The sequence below is a fragment of the Aphidius gifuensis genome, linkage group LG4 (assembly GCF_014905175.1).
Source record: "Aphidius gifuensis isolate YNYX2018 linkage group LG4, ASM1490517v1, whole genome shotgun sequence".
Taxonomy (NCBI): Eukaryota; Metazoa; Arthropoda; class Insecta; order Hymenoptera; family Braconidae; genus Aphidius; species Aphidius gifuensis.
The window spans coordinates 18,726,745-18,751,869 of NC_057791.1; the positions used below are offsets into that span (position 1 = coordinate 18,726,745).

The 25,125-nt window shown below is 27.2% G+C and overlaps 1 protein-coding gene across 7 annotated transcripts in view; it reads left to right on the top strand.

Annotated features, from left to right (window-relative positions):
- Nucleotides 1-25,125, top strand: part of LOC122855433 (homeotic protein antennapedia) — a 75,045-nt gene that overhangs the window by 16,090 nt on the left and 33,830 nt on the right. For 2 of the 7 annotated variants that reach the window (XM_044156781.1, XM_044156779.1), the window contains exon 2: nt 11,898-11,962. The exons of 4 other annotated variants lie outside the window; for them this stretch is intronic. The gene's annotated coding sequence lies outside the window, so the exon portion shown is untranslated. Of the gene's footprint in view, nt 1-10,838; nt 10,878-11,897; nt 11,963-25,125 lie in introns of those variants that run through there. One more of the 7 variants, XM_044156787.1, reaches the window with a different exon arrangement.

Below are 25,125 nucleotides of genomic sequence, written 5' to 3' on the forward strand. Positions count from 1 at the left end.
GTGAGTTGTCTTTATGCACATTGAGTGCATGGTGTCCATGCATACATGTAATATGATACGAGCTTTGCAAACGATATATAATTAAGTATTACACATATCTATCTATGATAATTTTTATTCCGCTCTCTGATACACAACGCTTGAATATTTTTTTTTCAATCTTTTCCATAATACTATAATTATAATGCATTTTTTATTTTCGAATAATAATTCCAACGGAGATTAAAGAATAAAAATTAATTCTCAATTTAAATTTAATATTCTCAATATACATTTTGAAAATATATCTATGCTTTTTTTGTAAGGGTTTATAAAGTCAATAACAAATTTTATTTATTTCAAAAATTAAAAGCTATAAGTTTTTTTTATTTCAATAAAATTTGTGGGAAGGAAAAAAAATAATGAAAAGAAATCAAAGTGTCGCTTGAAGTTGAGTTAAAAAAAAAAAGGAAGTAATTAAAACATGTCATGTGGTAGAATAAAATTATAAAAAGACAAATTAATGTTATATATTCATGAAAAAGACGGAAAACTTTGACTCTGAATATAAAAAAAATACTACTGGAAAAATTCCAGATTTCTTTTACTGAATCACGAACTCAGTCTAGTAAAAATCCATACACACATATATATAAACTTGCATGAAATGAAAAAAGGAAAAATAAAAAAAAAAAAAAAAAAAGTTAAGATACGAATTGGAGAAAAGCTATATAGTGTTAGAGAGTTTTCTGGTACGCGCGTACACACTTGCCACTCTAGTCCGAAGAGGTCAGGCTCTCGGAATTCAAAAAGGGGATGGTGACTCTGGGGGAAAGAAGAGGCAGGGAAAGATAGATTACTCCGCCATTCTAGCAATTTCCCTGTCGTATCGAAGCTCGTAAATTTTGGGTGAAATATGCGAAGGGGTGCCTGGTGCGGGCAGTACGCTGCTGTTTTTGTTCTACACTTTATTCGTTCACCATCTCTCTGTTTAACGCCCATATCAAACGGGACTTTTCTGTACTCAAAATACTCTGTATATAAATGTTTCTTACCAAAAATTAACAAAGTGTTTTCGACTTGTACAATATGAACAATATAATATTAATAAACAAAAGCGAATATTCCATGTAAATTTTCATTTAAACAAAATAACATTAGACGCTTTATAAAAAATAGATATATATTCGTAAAACTTTTTTCAGACAAAAAATAAAACAAAAAACAAGACAAATTAATGCATTAAATTTTTTTCTTTTGACTATCTATTTCCCAAAGGCGTTTTACATTTATAACCCATGACAGAAAACGAAAAAAACTATGTATATATTTTGAGGAGTTTTCAATCTCTAGGGTAAAAATACGTTTTATTTTTTCTTAATATTTTCGGGGTGTCTTACATTGTTTTTTCTTTCAAGTATTTTTTTTTTCTTTTTTTTTTTTGTGGCATTGATAAAATTTCAAGATTATATTTAAATGATCAAATTTGCATCATTAAAAAGTTTTTTAAAATATTAAAATATTTTTAAATTCAAAGTTCATTAAGTTATTATTCTTACGGAAAAAAAAAAAAAATTACAATAATAATTGACCGTCGAATAATTAGAGCTATGCCACAAGTGGTGATGAGGACTAAGTTCATTTTTAAGGCACTCTCTGAGGACGCATTGAACCCCAACAATGACAATGTAAATTTAAACTTTTAACATGCTTCTATTGTGATTTTACTACTCTTAATTAATGTAAAGTGGCAAAATAATAAAAATAATATTTAGATATATATATACTGGATGAATATTAATGAAAAAAAAAATAAAAAAGATTCAAAGTTATACGAAGACTATATTGTACTTTGAAAATTAGTTGAATTGAGTAAAATATATACGTTTGAAATAATTTATAATCAGATACATCCCTTCAGTATATATCAAGAGTTCCACACGAGAATAAACAGCTGTTTGCTTTTGGGTATAATTTGTAAAAACCACGTACCTTATGTTTTGCAAAAGATAAGATGATGTTATTATTCAAAAATTTAAACTGCTCACACCCATTCTATTAACATTTTTTTTATTTATTTATTTTTTTCAGGGGTACATAGTAATATAATTTGATGACTATTATTTAAAATAATAAAAAATTTAGACATAATGGTTATGGGATATTAAAATGACTTTGTCATTGGTGCTGTTGTTGGCATCTATATTTTGAGTGGAAATATTTTTGTGATATAAACACCTCCCTCTCTAAACAACCCCTTGACTATTCATCATTTGCCCCCATTATGGTTCTCATATATGAAAAACATGAGATGTGAGAGGAAGGTCTGAAAATTGTTCGCCATAGTAAATCAGATAGTTGCAAGCTCTTCTTCTTCTGATCTAGCTCGTAGGTGCGATTCTCTATACTCGGTTACATTTCAGTCTGACTCAATGACAAATAGATTTATTTTTTGTATTTTTTTGTTTAAATAATATTCATTAAACTGTAAGTTATTTAAGTGCATTTTATTTTTTTTTGTTTTTTTGTTTTTTGTATATGTACAATAAAGTCTAGAGTTCTGAGAATGTTCAGTCTAACTTCAAGCAAGAATAATTTATAGCTTTTTATATAAAAAGCTCTAGAAATTTTTTAATACAGAAATTTGTGTAATTAGTTTTATTTTTACTGTATAATATTTTTTTTTTTTAAATTAACATCCAGTGAATTAGTGATATTAAATTAGTTGAAATTTTTAATTATGGAAAATAGTTATTATTGGCTTTTAATAATTATGGTAAGATTGCAAAACTATTGTTTTTTAATTATATATATTTATTTTGTATTCTTACATTCTAAAAAATTTATTAACAATATTTTTAATTTGTCAAAAATTGAGAGGCTTGTTAAATTAAAAATTATACATTTATAAAAAAAATATTTAAAAGCTTGTATTTTATATTTCGAGTTGTTGATAATTTATTTAAAAAATCAGTATCATTTATTGGGATAATAAAAAGTAAATTGTTTTTTACAAAAAAAAAATCAAACGAATTTTTTAAAATTAGCAGGGGTAGGTTTATGAAAGTATATTAGATAATTTCGATATTTTTAGTATAACATAACTGATGTGTGTTCGCGACAACAATCGGTCTCTCTCACACAAACTGCTAATTGCGTAGGATCATAACTCTCTGTACTGTGCACCCCAGCTTTTACTCATTCCTATTTTGTATACTGTTTGTTACATATTGTGAATATATTTTAACAGTGTGAGAAATAACAAGTCTACTTGTGCTGTACACAGTATTTATATCACATTCAATTGCTTTTAATTGAATCTCACTATGAATTATTTTGTTCATTATTATATATTTACAATACAATTTTTTTAATCATCTCAATAATTTATTTTTTATCATTAATTAATTTTTAAAATTATTAAATAATATTTATCTGAGTATTTTTATGTAGTTTAAATTTTTAATTACAATGGTATTTCATTTTATTGGGAATTTTTAGATTATCAGTTTTAATTGATATTTAATTGTGAATTAAATTTGAAAAACATATTGGCGCGCGTGTTAATGGAGGCAGTAGAGCTTCCCTAAGTTTTTAGGTAAATTTCTAAAATTCTTAAAACGAGTTGTCCCCCTTTTACACAAACACTCAACATAGTAGTTTATAGCGCATTAAAGTTGCGCACACAAATGTCCTTCCCTCAATGCAATACCACGTGGTGCATTATCCTTTTGAATCAGGAATAGTTAATGCTTTGTAAAGCACTGTGTATTGATTTATGAATGTACACTGTAACATAAAAATTTTTCTTATTGTTAAAAACGTATTAATAAAATTAATTTACAAAATTTTAATCAGTTAAAAATAATATATAATTGATAATTTATTTATTATTGATTTTTTATAATTATTGTATAATAAAAGTAATTTTTTATATAATGCAAATGGGTTTGTGTATGTGGATATAAATGTGTTGTAAAAAAGATTAAAAGAGCCACGCGCAGTGCAGTGTTGCCAAGTGAGTTTTTTGTCCTCACTTGATTCAACTCAACACCACATTTTATCATAAAAATGAATAATTTTTTTCACTCTTTCATTAAAACAGTATATTTTTTTTTTCATTTCAAATTATTTACATAATGCCAAATTTTACATATTGGCTTTTTTTACAATCTGCACAAGTTGGTTTTTATTTATTTAATTATTTATAGAGCAAAAGTTAAAAAATATTACTTTAATTTGTCAGTAGGGTCTTTTATTATAACTGCGATTGTGTTGACAAATTAATATACAGATAAGAAAAATTTATATACTTTTTGAAAAAAAATTAACTATATTTATTTAAATGTTATATTATGAAGATGATAATATAATATAATTTTCAATAATTCCCTACATTATAAATCCATATACATTTTGTGCTTATATTTTCAAGTAAATTAAATTTTTATTACTCGTTTTATTACGCAAAAATGATGATATTGTGATGATAGCTATTTTTGGAATAATATTTGATAATGCTCTTGGGATAAGTAATAATTTTCTAGGCGGCAAATAAACGTGACGAAGTTGACTTATATAAGGATTTCAATGTTGAATCAAACAGGTCGAATCAGCGAATCAATGCTGGTGTGCCGAGAGGCCCGTCGGACTGCATTTTTTACTGCGACGCGCATTGTATGTTTTTTTTTTTTTTTCTTTAAAGCTGTATCTCATAGTCGTTGGTATGAAGTTGTGTAGGTAAAAATATGTGAACACACGTATTTGTCACTTACACTATACTTTTCGTTGCCAAGCCGGATTGAAAACTACAAATTATAAATGCTTTAATCATTTTTAAATAAACATTTAAAGAGCTAGGTCACCAATTTTACGGAAAATTTATTTCAACTTATTTCAGTATCTAATAATATTTGTAATTTTTTATCAAATAAATTGAGTATATGTTCCAAAGTAATTCTTGAGTCATTGCAAGTCGTTGGGTATATATAAATAATGATACTAACAAATCGAATAAAAAAATTCAAATGTATATAGCTATTTTGATCATGAAAGCTTTCATCTATGAACATTTACTTTCAATTTATAAAAAAAAAATAAAAAATACTTCTTTTTACGTTTTCTAAAAATATGTGTTGTTCATCTTTAAGTACCTTTCTGCAGAATATCCAACAAGCTAGACTCAGCAACATGGAATTCTACCTTTTTCGAAGGTTTTTTATTTTTTATCATTTTCCTTTTTTTAGGTGACCTTTTTTTTTATTTTCGTTTTTTTTTTATCTTTTTTTTTCTTCGGATTGTGTATTCTATTCTTTTTTATTTTTGTGTCATGGTATGGAATTCATTTGAAAAACTTAACAGAATAGATTTATGGTTTCATGGTTGACCGAGTGCGGTCTCCACATCTATAGTTGTCTTTGAACCGTTTCCATATGACCTTCGAAAGGTAGCACAACCTGGACAACTTCCGGTCTTAATTGTCATATGCTCTTGCACTATCTCTTGACCTTCCACTGAATTATATTGCCTCGGGGTACATATGGTGAATTTATGTTTCAACGGTCGTTGATTTTGAATTTTTTTTTAAATTGTTCTTTCAGTGTAGTAAAATGTATGGTCTTTATTTCTATTTTAAAAACAATTAATGAAATTTTAACTCACAGTAATTTCGAGTATATACATCTTTTTTTAAAATTAATTTGAGCTTTTTTACTTTGATGGAATTTTTATATATTTTTATAAAAATACATAAAGAAAAACCAGAATACGAAATAGCAAAAAAAACTTGTGAATGTCAAGAGTAGACATATTAAGTGCCTTTAAAAACAAAGTATAATGATTGTACGTATTCGTAAAAAACATACAATAACATGCGTTTATAAAGCAGCCACGCGCCACTTTATTCGTGAAGAATTGCACGCCCCACGAGTGTTTGCAAACTTGATGGTCATAAATTTACTTGGTGCAGTCGTGCAAGCCTCAAACCTTTGCGGAATAAAAGTTTCGTGCAGATTACCTAATAATGGATATCCGCACAGAGAACAAATTAGCGAAGCGATTTATTTTATCGATGCCTATATATGTCTGAGGATAAAAATTTCACGTTTTATTTTTTTTCTCTTTTTCAATCGTATCAAGGTAATTGCCAGTCATTATTCAGTTTCTTTTGAGTCATCAATCTGACGACTTGAATCTTTTTTATGTATAGGCTCTTATGAAAAATAAGTTAGTAGCCTCAGTAATTTTTTTCAACGATTAGGAATTTTATGCTCACTTAAGAAACCACAATAAATTTAATCAAAATATACTTGCTAATTAAATAATCATTATTTTTTTAAATTACATATTTAAATTTAAAATACCTGTATATTTTTATTTTTCTTTGAGCATTAATAAAAAAGAAAATATTAATTTTTAATGATAGCTACTTTTCACAAATAAAATAATATCAATTTAAAATTTAAAACCAAAATAAATAAATAAATAGCTTCAAAATATTGGTATACAAGTATAAAGAATAAAGGTATAAGCCTAAACCTAATAAAAAAAAAAAAAAAAATACGAAAGAATAGAAAGTTTATGGAATATACACACGCGTTTGTAAACTAATGAGTTATTTGAGCCTTAGAGTTGGCCATAACTCTCTCTTACTATTTTCATTCGACTCGCTCACTGGAATATGTTAGCAGAGGGTGGGTGGTGTTGGGTCACTGTATGGGTTTTTGGGTATATATGTGACATGACAGAAGCCCCGCAGGGCAAACCCAAGCTGTACAAGAGCAAGACAAGCAAGCAAGCGAAATGTTTTTTTGTTAGTGGTATGGGGGATGTGAAGAAACGAGGGAATTCTGTACTATCCATGCAGTCTGACAGCTGTTCTCTCGATGGGCCGACCGACGAGGAGGATTCAACCTAGTCGCGCCCCTTCTATAATGGCTCCCTTTCTTTTCTCTTCCCCTCGTACGCAGCATGGCTGGCACCTAACTATATATTACGTCATCGGTCATGGACATCAGTTCACGACATATAGGTACACTACAACTCAGTTTTTAGCTGAGATTGAAAGAAAAAAAAAAAAAAAACAAAATTAAACGATACGAAAGCTCATCAATAAGTTTATTTATTTAATTTATTTTTTTTTTTATTTTTTATCATTCAGTAGCAATTCTTGATAAATCAATCAACCAATTATTTTCATCATAAATCATATGCATTATAATGATTGTTTAAGATATTTCTAATTATCAGATGTCTGAGTTATTTACAAATTTAAAATTCCACACATTCAATGAATTCTATTAAATAAATATTTATTACTATATCTTTAAATCAACTGTGTACTGTAATAGTTTATAAATTAATATGTTTATGGAAAAGATTACACCTGGCGTATTTGAATTATAGACATAATAAAAAGTACATAAAATTGCAATATATTATACACAATTTATTTGCTGAATATATCTCACGTTATTGAGTGGTCGTAATATCTACCACTTATATAATGTAACTACTTTCATCAATCATATGAAGTAGCAATCTACTATGCCGACTTGTGAATCTTTTTTATTATTTTTCTAATACATGATTATATTTCAAATTATTGCATTGTAATTAAATTTTTTCTTTACTCTTTCATTAATAATATTATTATGAATTATAAAATTTAATTAAATTCTTTATGTATGCTTTGTTAACCTTATTAAAAAATTTACTTAATTGAGATAAATTGTATATAATTTTGTGTAATTTTCATTCATCATCTTGAAATGCAATCTATTATTAATTTTTTTTTTTTTATTTTTATTTTTTATAATGTCTTTTTATATGAGCATTTTACAAATTTTTGAATTTTGTTAAACTGTGTGGTTTTTTCAATTTTAAATTTTTAAAATACTGGATAAATTATAAAAAAATAAATGCTACTATAAAATATGATTCCACGTGCTCCAATTGTCAAGTAATTTTACGAGCTATTTTACGCGCTTCTCCAATCAATTGGCCATGAAAGACACGCACGCGCAAAACACAAAAACATTTCTTTATATATTTTTTTCTCTGTTTAGTATATACATTCTATCTTGCTTTATATGTGCTTCTCGTGAACACCACCAGATGCCAAAAGTACTTTATTGCTCTCGGAATGGCGTTAGAGTTAATCTTCCTACAGATAACAAATAACGATTACCTTTTATATATACTTTATCAAAACCAATGACATTAATATCATAAGATGACATTATTCAAATAATTTCAGCTATGATTTAGAGTCAATCACAGGAAAGTTTGGAAAAAAATAAAAAAGGACTATTAATTGAATTAGAAAATTAATTATAATAAACTCGTTTAAATTCGTTTTTTTTTTTTGAAAGTTCCTTAACTGTAAATTATTTCATTCATCGGATAATATAAAACCAATGCCGGAAGAAAAATACCGCAATGTTGAGTCGGATGAAATTTTCTCTCAATATATATATATAAGGTTTTTGCAAAATGAAGAAGACGCGTTGCAAGACCTTGGGAGTGATTTATTCGAGTTAATTCCAATTCCATGGAAGGTAAAAGCAAAAGGCATGAAGATACAGACAGGCATGAGAAGAGGACTCTGAGTAGGAAAGATATAGAGAGATGAAGGAGGTTTAAGAAAAGAAAGAATAAAGAGAGAAAAAAATAAAAAAAAAAAAAAAAAGGATAGTGGATATTCTTATGCAATTTGCCAGAAAGGTTCAAGAACCCAGGAGATCCCGCAATTTATCTTGCCTTATGTTACACCGAGCAAAGGCAACGGAAGATAGATGGCGTCACTATACTTCTCTCAGACCACCTCTTCCCCTTCACCACCATCCGCCCTCTTTGAGAACCTACCCGTAGACCCACCTTCCCCCGTCGAGCTAGTGCGACCATCTCACCCCTAGCCAATGAGGAACGACCGCGGTGGCCATCTTGGATGGAGAGTTATTGAACGAAAAGATGAGTAAGAAACTTGTTATGGGGGTGCGTTCACTTGGGAATCTAGACACTGTTGAGGGGTTGCAAGAGAAACGGGAAAGTTATACGGATCAAAAAGAAGGGGAAAAAGTCTCAGCAACATACAACACAACTCATGAGGGGTCTGGTGTAAAATTGATCAATTGCTTTTTCGTGTTTTGCATTACATTTCTACTGATCTATATTGTTATACTAGCTTGTGTAGAAATTTTACGTACAAATTTTGAATAATAATAATAATTCACATGATCATAATGAGGTAATGAACATTTGCACATGTAATTGTCAGCAATATGTAATTAATATATCAATACCTGCGGCTTACCTGATTTATATAATCCATACATCATCCGAATATTTTAATCTAAAGACAGATATATTACCAATGCATTTGTGTAGTACGTCAGCATACTTGGGAGAAGAATGAGGGATGATACTGACATTGGTTTATTGATGCACAGAAAATTTTTAATATTTTGCTAACACAATAGAAAGTAAGGGTGAAAAATTGCTCAAAATTTGCTGACATAATAGCCTGAATAAAAGATAGGTCTTATTTCTGAATTGGGGTAGTATTTTAAAATAATCGATTCGCCAGTTTCAAGAATAATTATTAAGTCATTTCACGCAATAGCTGACACAATTTTTGAAACTCTACAAAAAGCTCTTTATCTAAAATAGAATTCTTTTTTTTTTTTTAATAATTAAATCTAGCGATAAAGTTAATTAATAATTAGGTGAATATTATTTATTGTTATGAACTTGGAATAATTTGCTATAAGCTGCAGATTTTCCCGCTTTTTTTGTACTTCAGATAAAACTTGAAGCTATTCTGGAAAGATGGCACTACGATCGTTTGAGTGTAATGCCATCTGTAATAAAATGCTTGAAGTCTATCACTCCCACGTGCTTACCCTCCTATTTATTACCCCGGCAAACGATTGGTAGTAAAGAAGGGGGGAACCCTCTAAATCGTATGTGGACCACTCGACTGAATCGCGCAGTAAAAAAGCCGCTTTGGGGCAGAGGGAAGAGTGTCCCTGTTTACTACAGCGCAGAATCTCATCGATCATCAGTATATCCTCCTGTGTGTTCCAAGTCACCACGTTGTAATCTTATTTATCTTTTATCTCTTTTCACCTGATTCAAAGAATATATAAACACTGTCGAGCCTTTTTTGTAAATTTATTATCAATACTGCACCCTCGAACTTTTGTGAAATGATTCCCTTTCTCTTCACCGGACGTGGATACTCGTGATGGTTCGGTGGGCAACGCCGACCATCACGAGGTCTACCACCTTTGCTATTTTATTCATGAAGACACTTGCAATTGGAAAGGTGAACACTACATAACTCCTGCCTTTATTTGCTCCGAGTCTTTGGATTTTAAAAATTTTTTTATTCTATGTTTTTTTTTGCACCAATCAAATATACACTGTGAATTTATTTTACTTATTTGCCATTTTTTACAAATGTAAATTGGGTGTGTCATAGTCATAATCCCTCGCCGTTTGTTTATTATTTGTTTACATAGTAATATAAATAAGTGATATCAAAGTGCAGATAATAATGTTTTAATTTCCATTGAATTTTTTTTTTATGGACAGTGATGTTACAAATAAAAAATCGAACCACGTGCTGGGTTATCAATTGGCATTTAACTTCTTATTATCCTACTTTTTATTACATAGTAAAATTGTGTATAATTAAATGATGTATCGAATGACATTTCTCGGTCGCGTGGCAGTGATGACTCGAGCCAAACACTGTGACATCTGTATAGTTTTATGGCGGGAGCTGGCTATACCAAGTGGTTCAAGTGCAATGAGATTTAAATTAATTAACTCATAAGAGGATAAATAATAAATTAATAAATAAATATGACATCGTAGAAGGAAAAACGCCTGAGGTATATTTTTTTCTTTCATTCCAACGTGTATATCAATTATTCATTAGTTAAAAAAACAAATATAATGTATTGTTTATACTTTATCATTTTTTTTGATCACCTCATCATCAAGCCATCATGTGAATATACATAGCAATTAGTTGGCTATACTATAAATCAACTAAATACATTATCTAACCACATAGTCTTTGGATTTGTGGTAGTATCAGTATCTCCAACACACGAAGATCAAACTTATATAGAACAATTTAAATTTTTTTGGCAGGAAATGACATTTCGCACTCACTCTAAAGTAGCCTGTGACTTATTATTATTTTTCTTGGAACGCATTCAAACACTTCCTGCCAAAAATAAGGGAACTAATCAAGCAGTCCGACATTCAGTGTTACCACTATGTTTATGTTCGTTTTTTTCTTTATTTTTTTATTAGTAAAAAAAATGTATAAAATAAAATGGCCTAGGCCCATCCGGTTTTTATACTCATTTTAATTTTTTTCGATCATGACATCTGGTGGTTGAAATAAAAAATATTCGACCTGTTACCTGTGTTCATAACAGACGTAGCATGGTAACCAGGTAACAGGCATTGCCTGACAAAGAAAAAAAAATTTTATATGTATATTGTTTCAGCCGATTAATTCTTCTTATAACTCATATCCTTATAAGGGCCTCAATAATTATTTTTTCCATCATTCTGAATATAAAATCACCTTCGATAAAATAATTCCTTATTCAGATATTTTTTTTTCAAAAAGAAATCAATGTTATATTAGTTATTTAAAAAAATATAATCTCTATCTACAAGTATTCGTTTTTATTTTTAAGATAAAAATTTATTAGTTCAAAGTATGATTGGTTGAACATTGAAAGCGCGTTGCAATGAATGTTCTTACAGATATTATTTTCATGAGATAATATTAAATCAAATTGCTATGACTTGTCTGCGTGCAAAAACACGAGGCATTATAATACTACGCGTGATTGTATGTTGTGTAATCGTTTGTAAATTTATTGTTTCAGGTAAGTGACGTTTAACCAGCGAAGACTTTGTTCCTCGTGTATAAAATCAACAATTCAGCCATAATGTAAGCAAAATGTCAATCAATTATTAAACTAAAAAAACTACATATATACATAGAAACAAATTAGAAATATTTTGTTTTTCTATTTATTTTTTGTACTGCTTGTCTGTAATTTTTTTCGAGCAATACAAAATCATTAAAAAATAAATTCAATTATTAGAATCGAAACCTCGCGTATAACCCAACGGAAATAATTTATATAATTTTTTTTAGAATTGTTAGTGCGGCAATTATTAGTTGGTATTACCATAAGAAAAAAAAACATATATGTTTTACTTTCACTTAGTTTAGATATTAGATTATTGATTAAATTTTTTTTAGTTTTTATTCATTTTTATTATTGATTTGAGTCTAAATTAACATGTATGATTTATTTATATTTTAAATTTGAGCCTTAGGCATGCGCATATTGGAGCCAGCATATAAAATGATCAATAAAATCAGAAAGATGAATAGTGGTGAATGTGGTAACTCGTATAAAATAATATCAATGCTTCAAAAATATAATAAAAAATTTTTTAAGGCTGGCATATCTCATTGTAAATATTATTCTTAAGCCGTTTTGTAAGTCGATTGTTTATTTATTTATCGCGTGACCTTAAATCACTTTAAATATAATATAAAAAAATAATAATATTAACATTATTAGACGCAGATTTTGTTGAATGATGTACAGTAAAAAATTAATATAGACCACACATTAACAACTCGTAAAACAAGTGTAAAAAAAATGAGCTTCATTAATCTTTAAAATTAGTTGATTTTGATTTTTTAGAAGTTTTTCCTAGGCTATTTAATTAATATAGAAAAATACCTGAATTTTATTGATAAAAAAATTTGAAATATAAACGTGTTGATATATTTAATAGATCAAAAAAAGTAAATACTTTTTTTATTATAAATTTTTCTTGTTTGTTAGACTGAATCAACATACTCTTGACCTAAATATAAAGTTTATTATCATTCAATTCTATTGCTCATAGTGTGTAAATAAACGTTTAAAAAAGTCAAAAAAAAAAAAAGGTAAAACTATTCTTTTGTTAATTGTTAATGTTGAAATGGGACAGCTGCTTGAAGATTTCACGGCAGTTAAAAGAATCAGAGAACCGACGATAGAGCTGCCATAGTACTGCCATACAACTGTCTTGAGTGCATATAGCATACAAAGATGGAATCTTTTTTATTTGTTTAATGTTAAAACTTAAGAATCCACGCCTACTATATTTGGAGTCATTCAGCATTACAAGCCTATAAGTTTGTATGGACGAATGATTTATTTTATTATTCCATGTGAATGTATAAATAAGTATACATACATATTATGGCAGAAAAGAGTGTGAAAACAAAATAGATTAAAAAAATAAAAACAAATTATAAATTATATCCTAACTCTTACAGTGATATGTGATAGATGATCGATATCTATTTACTATTTTGTACAGTGACCACCTTGCTTATATTTATATAAAATTCTCTGGTTGTACTTGCGCTCACCAGCTGGACATGTTGATACTTATTTTACAATAATATTCGGTCATTATAAATTAAAAATTTATCATTTAAATATCCATGTTATTTTTTGAAAAATTAAAGTTAATATAAATTCACCATACAAAATTAAATGTATAACAGCCCAACAACAAACGACAAAATCAGTGTATAAGACAAAGCATGAAATTATTTGAAGAGCTCGAAAGAAAAATTAAAAAAGATTTAAAATGTTTACAAGAAAATAAATAAATAATAAAAGTAAGTGAATTAAAAAAAATGAAAAAGACACTCAAAAGACATACCGAGACAGAGGTAATACAACGAAAAGAAAAGGCGACAACGCTGATCTGAGAAAAAGTTAGGGATAAGGTGCCAGGAACTCAACCTTGATGCAAAGTGCAAGCAGATGAGATCGCTGATTATGCTGCATTTACGGGGTTACTATATGTAAGCGGTCAACGGGTATTTCCCCTTCTCATATAAATGTATCGGTGCGAAGTTCATATAACGGCTGGTAAGCGTGAGCGTGAGCAATGCATCTTTCTGCTTGACATTGGGTCCCGGACTAATCGTGCGACAATCTTCACAAAACTATAAGATGATTGCAAACGTGCGCACACTAAAAAATATTAGGCAAGTTTATACAAAAAAATAAAATTTTTAAAAGTTTATTTATATTTATTTTAATTATTATACAAAAAAAAAAATACAAAAATTGATAAGAAATTTAAACAGTAAAATAAAAAGACATAAATTTTAAATTTATTGCAATTTATAATTTTTTGGACACACACTTATTTTTAAAGTCATTTGTTATCTACAGACATTTAATATATCTATTCTTGTGTAAAACATGTAAATCATTCAATCAGACAAGTTGAAAAAAAAAAAAAAAATACTCTTGAATTTTTATAATTAATTTTCCATGACAACAATTTATGTCAATTCGACTTGGCAACTATTTATTACCATTATCAAAATCAAAGATTTCTTGCTCAATTAAATTACGTATCATTTAGTTGGACAAATTTTTTTAAGCAACAAACAAATGTCGAGTTTATAGTTTGATATATTTCAATCGAATATAAAACATGGTGATATTCATTCATCACGACAAGAGACTGTACAATATATACGACATTCAGTAGCGTGAAATAAAAATATATGATTTGTTTACATGCGTTAAGCTACATGTACATTGTATGTTAATTTATTTATTTCAATAGATTTTAAATAAAATACTTGAAAATATTAAATGTTAAATTTTTTAAAAAACACAGTGTTTAAGTTTCAAGTAAAATTACCATACTTTTGCCAAACAAATGTCTGATATAAATTCAATTCTCCACTTGTGTTAAATTTTTTTTCTTTTCAATTTTTTTGTATATTCAATTAGAGAATTTAAAACGTATTTTTGGGGTATTAATTTCCTCGCTGCCATCTGTAATAGGAATGAAAAAGCCTTGGGTCAAAAAATAAATAAAATAGGTGTATAACAATAGATGGCAGACTGACTTTTCTTGAGAAAGATAGACGAGAAAGCTTTGTAGGGTAATAATAGGGTGGAAAAATTTGTAGATAGATTGATCAGTTTGCTGCTGCCATCTAAGTTTTTTAGAAGAATAAAAAATATCTACAATTTTAAAAGTCTACTTTAGGGTTCTTTATTAAGACATGATAAGTAGGACCGGGATCTTACCCTAAAATATATAGCTTGGGAAAATTTTATCTTTTTAAATAAATCTTATTTTTACTTTTACAATGACTACTAATTTTTTTTAACATGAAATTTAGTTGTATATCATGATATCCTTGATTCGTTCACCTGTAAAAAATAATTGCAATGAAAATTGAATTTTTTTTTTAATACAAAAATCCAAGATTATAAAACTGATTATAAAAAAATTCTTGTTTTTTTTTTTTTTTGTTGAATTGAACTCACGATTTTATAAAACAATTAAATATATAATTTTTAAAGTCATGTTAATTATTTTGATCGTCAAAAAAATATGTAGCAATTAATCAAGGTTTTTTTAATTCGACAGGTGTGACAAATTCCAAGTTATCTGATTAACAACCCATTGGTATTAATATTATTTCTATTTGTCAATGTCATCACAACGTGTGTGGTATGTGAGTAGAATGTTAAGCATGGCGAAATTAAATACCATGTATTGGTGAGATAATTGACTAATTAAGGAATGCAGAACTAACACACACATACAAACACACGTGTGCATTACGTTTGACTAGCCGCAACTTTAAAATAATCAAACCGAACAAAAAAAAAAAAATTAAATTCATTTTTTTAAATTTTTTATTATATCTGATTGAATGAATTTTTCAACTTTCAAGTTACTGCATAGACATTAACTGTACATAAATAAAACAAGTTAAAAAAAAATAAAATTGCTCTCGAATATATTTCTTGAAAAATATTCAAAGTTTCTATGAAACTGTTTATTATATTTTTAAATTCACAAAACATTTTTATGTATTATGAAATATATTGTTGAATAAACAGAAAATATATTGTACTATTTTCTTGAAAAAACAACTATTTACATTTCTGGTTCGTCAAGAAATCAACAATACAGGTTACAAATCTGATGAAGAAATCTTACTTGACTTTATTATGATGACATTCATACATAACAAATATATTTTTCATAAAACTATTTCGAAATAAAAATGTAGAATAATGTCAGTGTACTATAAAAATAAAATATAATTGTATAAACAGATTATACTGATAATCCTTATAGAGAAAAAAAATATAAAAAAATGTAGGATTTATAAGAAAAAAAAATATGAAAGTATAAAGGATTTCATTTAGGTTCATCATCTCAGTCGATTCAGCCTTGAACGCGTCCTGAATATTTATATAAATATATTTTTTGCGCTTGGTTTATTTGTTCGATGTATATGTATATACATATATCGACAATAAAAGGGGCCTTTAGGTGTGGTTTACTCTTGGTTTTTGTAGTTTGCTGGTTGGTTATATTATGGATTGGCTAAACCATCTGACAGTTGACGAATGATGAGGCGGTCGTTCATATCTCGCTTCTCTTTGTCGCCCTTCAGGCTAACCATCCAGTCTATTATTATTTATTTTATACTATATTTTATACAATATCTCAAAATCAAAAACACGTCATAAACAGATTATTAACAATAATAAGCGTGTATAATATTATATTTTAAAATTTTTTACATTAATTATTTATAAGTTGCATGATTGATGTATTTATCAAACTTTCAAAACCAAATTTTACGTAAAATAATTCGAAAAAAATATCCAATCGATGAAACTCAGTTTATAAAAGTTTTTGTTTAATCGAAAAAATTGATTGAGAAAAATAAATATGTATTTTAAAAAGTTAATTATACTTGCTTGATAAATACTGCAATACGTTTACGGGATTATTAAATAATTAAAAATTATAATTACTATTAATTTCGAATCAAATTGATTATTTAATTAAATTATTAATAATGCAACATAATAATTATTGAATTCAACTACATGTTTGGTTATATTTATACGATTAAATATATAATTTTTTTATTTTCGATACATTGCTTGCCAAAGATATTCATAAATTTTCCCTGGCAGACTTATCATTGCTGTTGTAAAACTGATCGTTGTGATTAATCGATAGTTAAAGTCACGCGCCGTATATAAATGCGATGATAGGACCACCCACCTTGGTTACAGTCACGTCTTTGTTGCAAACATACAATATTACATTTTGAATAAATATATACATTTTTTTCTCTGGCACCTTACCAACTGTTTGGCGTTAAAATTAACACCTGAAAATACGTTTTATATTTTTTATTTTGTTCATTTGAATGACTAAAAAATTTAAAATATAACTAAACTATTTTGACAAATGTTTGAGCAAATTTTACTATCAGCGTATGATCTATTCATGGCATCTGGTATACTGTGGTAACGTGAAAATAAAAAAAATAAAAATATACTCTAATCACCCCTTGTTCAAACAATATACAAGTTTAACGTTATAAATGCAAATTTTTATTTCACATAAAAAATTATTATCGTGTGAAAAAAAAAATAGGAAAAAAAATCGTATTTCAAATTAATCCATGTGTATATTACTTTTTTAATTTTTATAAAAGCAATTTATATTTTTTTTATTTTATTCGATGGATATAGATTTTATAGAATTTTATTTTTTAATAATATACAATTGAGGATTTTCATAGAATCAATAATCAATCAAGTTTTTAAATTTTTTTTTTTTTTTTTTCTCTTATTCAACTTACTCTGTTACGTAAGAAATTTTTTGTCGATGCCGAAAAGGTGAGTCAACTTGCTTTTGACTCATCTTCCGATTTCACTTTGCTAAGACATTTACTCATTAATTTTTTTTTTGTGCTTTTCGTTCGAGCTTACACTTGTAAAGAAGCTATAAGCCACTACAAACAGCTGATAAATTTAAAATAATTTTCCCGCTGGTAATATTACGGTAGCCATCTGTTAACGTTTCGATAAAACCCTTAGCCAAAAAAGTGTCCTGAATGTGACAATAGAGGGCAGAAGGAACTCCTTGAAAAACATTTGACAACGACAGAGCTTTTTAGGGTATAATAGGGCTGGAAAATGTAGAGAAATTGATCGGCTCGCTGCTGCCATCTATAAAAGCTCCTACAAAAGAATATAAAACTACTGTTAGAGCGTTAAGTTACCAGCATTTTGTATCATTGGCGGGTTTAGTGTGGTTTTAGAACAGCCAATGTTGTCATCTGTTATATATATTTCCAATATTTCAACGCGTTCGAATTTAAATGATAATAAATTATCTAAACTCGTAATAAATATATTATCCGTGGATAAATTAATAATGTGTAAATTTTCAAATAAAACTCATTGATACAAATGAATTATAACAATCAAATAAATTATCACAAATTTAGTTACAAAGTTTCAACTTAATTAATAGTACATTTTCTTTCTTTGTTTTTTTTTTTCTTGGCAAATCTAATTGTTATTATGTTAACAAAGAAAAAAAAGAAAATTTAAGTTTAATAGAATGGTGACTTAAGCTCTTGACAAATGTCAATTAAAAATTGAAATGGATCAGCAAGAAAATCAATTTACGGAAACATAAATAAAGATTTGAAAAAAACTTACGTTTTTTTTTTTTTTTTGGAGAAACTGATAGAGATTCTAGTGTAAATAAATATAGAAAAATTTAGTGATTTTATTAAAACAAGAAAAAGGACAATATATTACAATAAAGTGATGCCTGTCGTCATGTTATCGACAACTTTCAAAAGTTTTACTTTTACTTACATGCGCAGTGATAGATAAGAGTGCCAAGTAAACGAAAAACTTTTGACCCAACATCCGTCCAATTCATTCTTTAAAAAGGTATTAAAAAAAAAAAAATAATAATTCTTTTACTATGATTAAAAATTCAGTTTAAAATTTAATTCCCATTCCTACACATATCACTGACCTACGCGTGCTTTGTTGACACATTACTAGTAGGGTTAAGTTACATGATGATAAATTTAAAATTTATAAGCTTTTTATCTCACAGTGGTATCTAAATGATAAATTGAATCATTGATAATTTTAACATAAATAATTTCATCATTTAAAAAGTGAATTAAAAAATAAAAATACTTGCAATAAATTGAAAATAAAATTTAAAATATTTATTATTAAAATTCATTTGTAAAATTTATAAAAATAAATATCATTATAATGTTTAAAAATATTTTTAAAAAATTCTCAGCATTTGGCTGTAACAAAAATTTTAAAACGAGACAGTCTCTTTATAATTGGTACCGACCCTACAGGGATTTTAATTAAACCCGCCTTTCTAATGTTTCATCTAATTGGAGTAACTAATCCCATGGTATGCCAAATGAAAGTAAAGGGTTTTCTTGCATAAACTTACGTTTTTGCTTGAAGACCCAGGAATGAATATTTTGGCTTTAAATAAATTTAACCAAAAACTTCATTGTTCTTTTTTTTTTTCTTCTCTTCCGTCGCATGAAAATACAACTCCAACATTTACTACCCAAAACTTTTAAAGATAGACTGAAAAAGTAACTCACATTTCTAGAAAATAAAAAAAGTTTAGTCTCCAGTTTGTGGAAATAGTAAAAAAATAAAATAAAATTGACTTGTTATATTCAAATTTTACTTTACGATTTAACAATTTTATTCAGTCAATTGTTTTTTTTTTTTTAATTGTAAAATTCGATGACATCATAATAATATATTTAATTATGTTATTTATTTTCATTATATTTTTTTTTTTTAATTTTTAAATTAAAGAATAAATAGACACATCTGTACAAATTTTAAAATATATTTAATATTTAAAAAAATTAATAAATCAATTTAAATAAAAAATAACAAATAAACTCTTAAAAAATATATAATACAATTATTATATATATAGTTAAACATTCTAGGCTAGCTATTTGATTAGATTTTAGAAAAATAAAAAAATAAAACTGGGTTGGGAGTATCAGAAAGAGAGAGAGAGAGTATGGTTTCCCTTTGAGGGTGTCGGTAGGCGTATCAATTCCACCATGTATATATGTGCACAAGGGTAGAAATACATTAGACCACTGGATGACATCTCTATCTCAGCATTTTCGTTTCATGCTGACTTTCTCCACCCTTTGCAGAACGATATATAATACATCATCAACGTAGACTCTGACTCAAAAACTTTGGGAATCAAGTTTTTTCTTCCTTCACTAAAAAAAAAAAATCTAGACATCTACGTAAAATATAAAAATGGTTAGAATATTATTTTTTCATTCAATTGTTGATGATGTTTTTTAAAAAAAACAAAATAAATATGTACTATAAAATTTCGACTGAGGTTGTTTTAATTTTAGAAATAACTATCTTCCTGTTTTTTTAGATATTTCTATTTTTTTTTTTTTAATTTATATAATAAATCTCACTGTGTTAACCTAAAAGAAAAAAAAAAAAAAAATTCTATGGGGTAAGATTTCTATTTCTCCTCGTCTTTTGAATCATTCTTTCGTGGAACTTCTTCTGAGATATATATTTTTACAATTTTCAAATATGATAAATGTCTTGAAGGTATATAATAAAATTATATAAAATCTATTCTTGCTTTTTGCTCTAAATGAATTAACAAGAAAAAAGTTTCTCGTTTAAATTATAATCACGAAAATAAGAATATTGATTTTAGCAACTGTCTTGCTGGGTATTTTTATTTTTCTGCGAATTGAAAAATGAATTAATACTCTTGCAAAAGATTTATTTAATTTACTAAAATTTGATGTAACGTGATCTTGCAAGATCTACCAACATGTTATAAATGATTTACTATTTATATATTATTTTTTTTTCAAGAAAAATATAGGTTTTCTTTTCTTTAGAAATAGAAACATTTACAAATATTCACATACGTTTCTCATAACCATGTTTTCCCTTTGCATAATGTGTTGCTTCAAGGTCGCTTAGCAGGAGAGAATGATTTACTGATCAACTGGCAAAAGATTACCACGGATCTTTCTTTACCCAGCATATTAGAATAGAGAAGAACCAGTAGAAGGGACTTGGAAAAGAGAAAGCTTTAACCTACGAGGATACAAGCATATATACAGGGTGAATTCACTCAGTAGATTCCTAAAACTTTTCTCAACTTTACGTAATATTCGAGGATAGACAAAAAGGCAAACTTGGCCTTTGAAAAAAAAAATAAAATACAGAAGCTCTTTTTTTTTTTTAATAAATCTAATGGCTTTTTATGAAGAGTGAATGTCATCGGGTAAAAGTTGTGAAGGATACTTGATCTCCATAAATTATACAATAAAAAAAATGATAACTTTAGCTTGAAAATATTTTGAAAAACTGTAACCATCGTAAACACGTTTATTTTATATATTTTTTCTTGGTTTTTTTTTTTTGTTCTCAACTTTAGTCAAACCCTCTTGACACAGATGCTTATATACTTTTGATCAACAGCTGCGTTATCGTCTATATACCAAGATCATTGATGACAAACAAACGTTTTAATACAACCATATATTTACTCCCATCAGCATAAACGTTTTATAACTAGAAAAAAAAATAAAACAAATGTAATTTATGTTGTAGATAACGCATACGGAATAATTAATAATTTATTATATTTAAAATTTACTAAAAACGCTATATATTATTTTGAAACAAAAATAAATATAAGACTTAATTAGTTTATAATTGGTCAATTAATTTTTTATTTAATCTAAATGATTTAATATTTTTTTCTTGGATAAATGTATATTAAAAAAAAGTTTCATTGAACCAGCTAAAATCATGCTGATATATCAATGCGTTGTTTTAAATTTTTCGACTGCATATAATAAGCAGTAATCTACCAATTTACAAGGCAGCCATTAAAAAGATTTCACCAACTTTTTAGCAGGTGATTTCGGCAAGCATCTGCCAATACTTTCCTCAGTATGAATTAAATATTCCAATGTGTTTTCGAGGTAAAAAATAACCTTGGAATTACTTGGGGTATTTTTTGAAAATAAGCTCGAATTTTTTCTGGTGTTTCTATTTATTTTCATCAATAATCATCTGATGATTATAAGCAAAAAAAAAAATCTAACAAGACTATTTAAATTAAAATAAAGCAAGTGAGTTGTCAGAAAAGAAACGCAAAAAAAAAGAGCAAAAAATATGGTTTTAAGGTGGTGAAATGATAGAAATACGTGAATAAATGAAATTGGAGAAAATGCAAAGAAAAAGAGATAGAATTAACATGAGTGTGTAAAAAGTTTGCATGTATATGATTACGTAATACATGTGTATGAGTGAGAAGCGGAATATTTACTGCCATCTTCTCTACCATTTACCCGCAAATTCACTGACGGAGTTGTAAACACCTCTTAAATGTATACAGAGATTTTATCTGGTCGGCCCCTCTTCACGTATATGTATAATACATTATACATACTATAAACAGACAATATATATATACATAAATTTTCTCGACCAGCATCACTTTTTCACTTAACTTGTAAATATAAATACAGTAAATAATAATACTCATTTATTTCATTGTTATTAATGTCTTAATTATTATTATTATATTTTTATTTTACAAATGTAATTTAGTCTTTAATGTTTCATAAATTTTACGTGAATTTAAATTATTATTTTATCTTTATTAATATCGATCGTTTTTTTATACAATTTTTAAAAATATCACATGTATATACAGCTTTTTTTTTTTTATGAAAAACAAAAATTAGAGAATAGTAAATAAATACACCTGATTAATCAATTGAGTCATTTTTTTATTTATTTATTTTTTTAAAAAAAGCATGTGAAGGCTTTCGAGGAAGTTTGCATAATCACTTGAATTTTTTTACGACAGTTGAAGAATTTTTTTATCACCAGAATCAGCATGTACATATATATATCCATCACTGTCTGAATAAATGATATTGCGCGACTTGACATTACCTAACATTGTCAAGTTTCTGAGACGAAAAATTATATTTTTTTTAACTTACTATTGACGCACCTATATATATTTATTTATAAACATTTAACTGAATTATATTGATGTCAATTTACCTTTAAATGTACAAATTCAATATTTCTTTGTTTACTATATATTTCAACAATTTTTTTTATCTTAAAACTACTGTACTATTAAATTACATCAATTATGAACCAACTTTTGATTTTCTAAATAGTTAAATGAATGATAAAAATAACAAGAATTAAAAATAATTATACAATCTTGATGAATTATATTAGAAAATAATTTATTAAAAAAAATTTAGTTAACAAAAGATGGCGTTGTCAACGTATTTCAGTTGAAACAAGGTACGACATGTAGAACAGCTCGAGGAGTCAAATAGAAAGAGATAGTTATATCCACTAAATCAATACTCTGCCACGATACCTCATCCCTCTAAATTCATCCCTCTTTTTCACCCCATACCAAACGACGCTGGCTATCTTTCTTCTTCATCCTCGTCAGTCTAACTCGAACTTCTCCTTCCTGACTGAACGACCCTTCTTCTATTTTTTTTTTTTTTTAAATTTTTTTACTTCTCCTCACTTCTCCATGAGCTTTATATGCCACGCCACCCCGTCATGCTCTCAAGCGAAACTTTGCCCCTTGTGATGGTATAGCTACTTTACCTCTATTGTGAGCCTCGACAGCAAACCATATATACCTTCAAATAAATATATATATAACGACCTCAAAAACAGAACCTCTGTGCAAACTCTAAAAACCACACATAGACGTATAATGTCTTGTAATTTTTTTATCTTTTAGTATCATGTAAAAATAGTATTATTATTATGGATATTTATTTTTTGTTTTTTTTTTTATTACAAGTATAATTTGAAGACATTTATCGTACATGCAATGGATCAACACGAAACCAAAGGCGAATTGGTAGCCCTATCACACGCATTCGATAAATGTCCTTATATCACACTTGTAACGGAAAGAACTAATTTAGAATGTTCATGCAATAAATGAATGGAAATGTAATGGCTTTCATGGAAAATGATTATTTAAATGGTCGTAAATAAAATGCAACAGTGTGGGTAATTTTTGCCTTTATAAAAGTTAAAAAATTTAGCGATTTGTGTGATTATTTTGAATAATGTTTTATAATTGATATTAAGAATATTAACTCCCTTTTTTTTTTAACAGTAATTAAATTAATTGATCAATTTTAAAAGATACTTTAAAAATATATGACGTTCTTAGATTTAAGATAACAGTATATCGATTTTATAAATAAAAATTATTAAAATATATAACTTTTTATGAAATTTTATAATATCGATCAAACTTGTAGAAGTTTTAAAGTTTCGTTTTGAAATTTCCAGATGTAGTGATATCTTATTTTGTTATCACAAGATAATGCCATGTAATTTAGCCTGTTTTCCAAGAAATTTTTGTATATTTATCAAGAAAATTCATCGTGTGTATATAGTTTGTGTGTGAAACAAACATTAAATCAGTTGATTCATGAATAGATTTATGATATAGAAAAGTCAATGGCATGCAATTTATATACATGTATACAATCATTTTCTGTTCACAAGAGTAGGTCATTGCCGCCAAGCTTGGCCGGATAGCTATATATTACCTTGGTAACCATCATTGCACATGGTTTTCGTTTGCATATTGATAATCGCTGATATATCTATGATCATAGGATAGTGAGAATGTCGGCCCTCGTGTGAAAAAAAATTACTATTACCAATTTCAGAATGCATAAATAATGAAAAAAGATCAATAATAAATTTAATGAATTATTTAAAACAATAGAAAAACTGCGAAAAAAAAATACAAGTTTTTTTTTAATTTAAATATATAATAAATATTTAGAGAAAATTATTTTAAAAATTTTTGCACATCATGGTGGTTTAAAAAAATTATAATTTTGACAAGAGATAATATATTGTTTGAATTAATAAAAAGTAAATTCAAGAGAACATTGAACCTGAGTACCCAGTACATTCATCAAAAATATTACATGCTCGAGATTGAATCAAGTATTTGGAGCAAAAAGATATCTCATAACGAGTAGACAAAAATTAATGTGTACACACTGTTGATTTGTACATATATACAAATTAATATTTATAAATCATCCTACCTTGCATCCTGTTA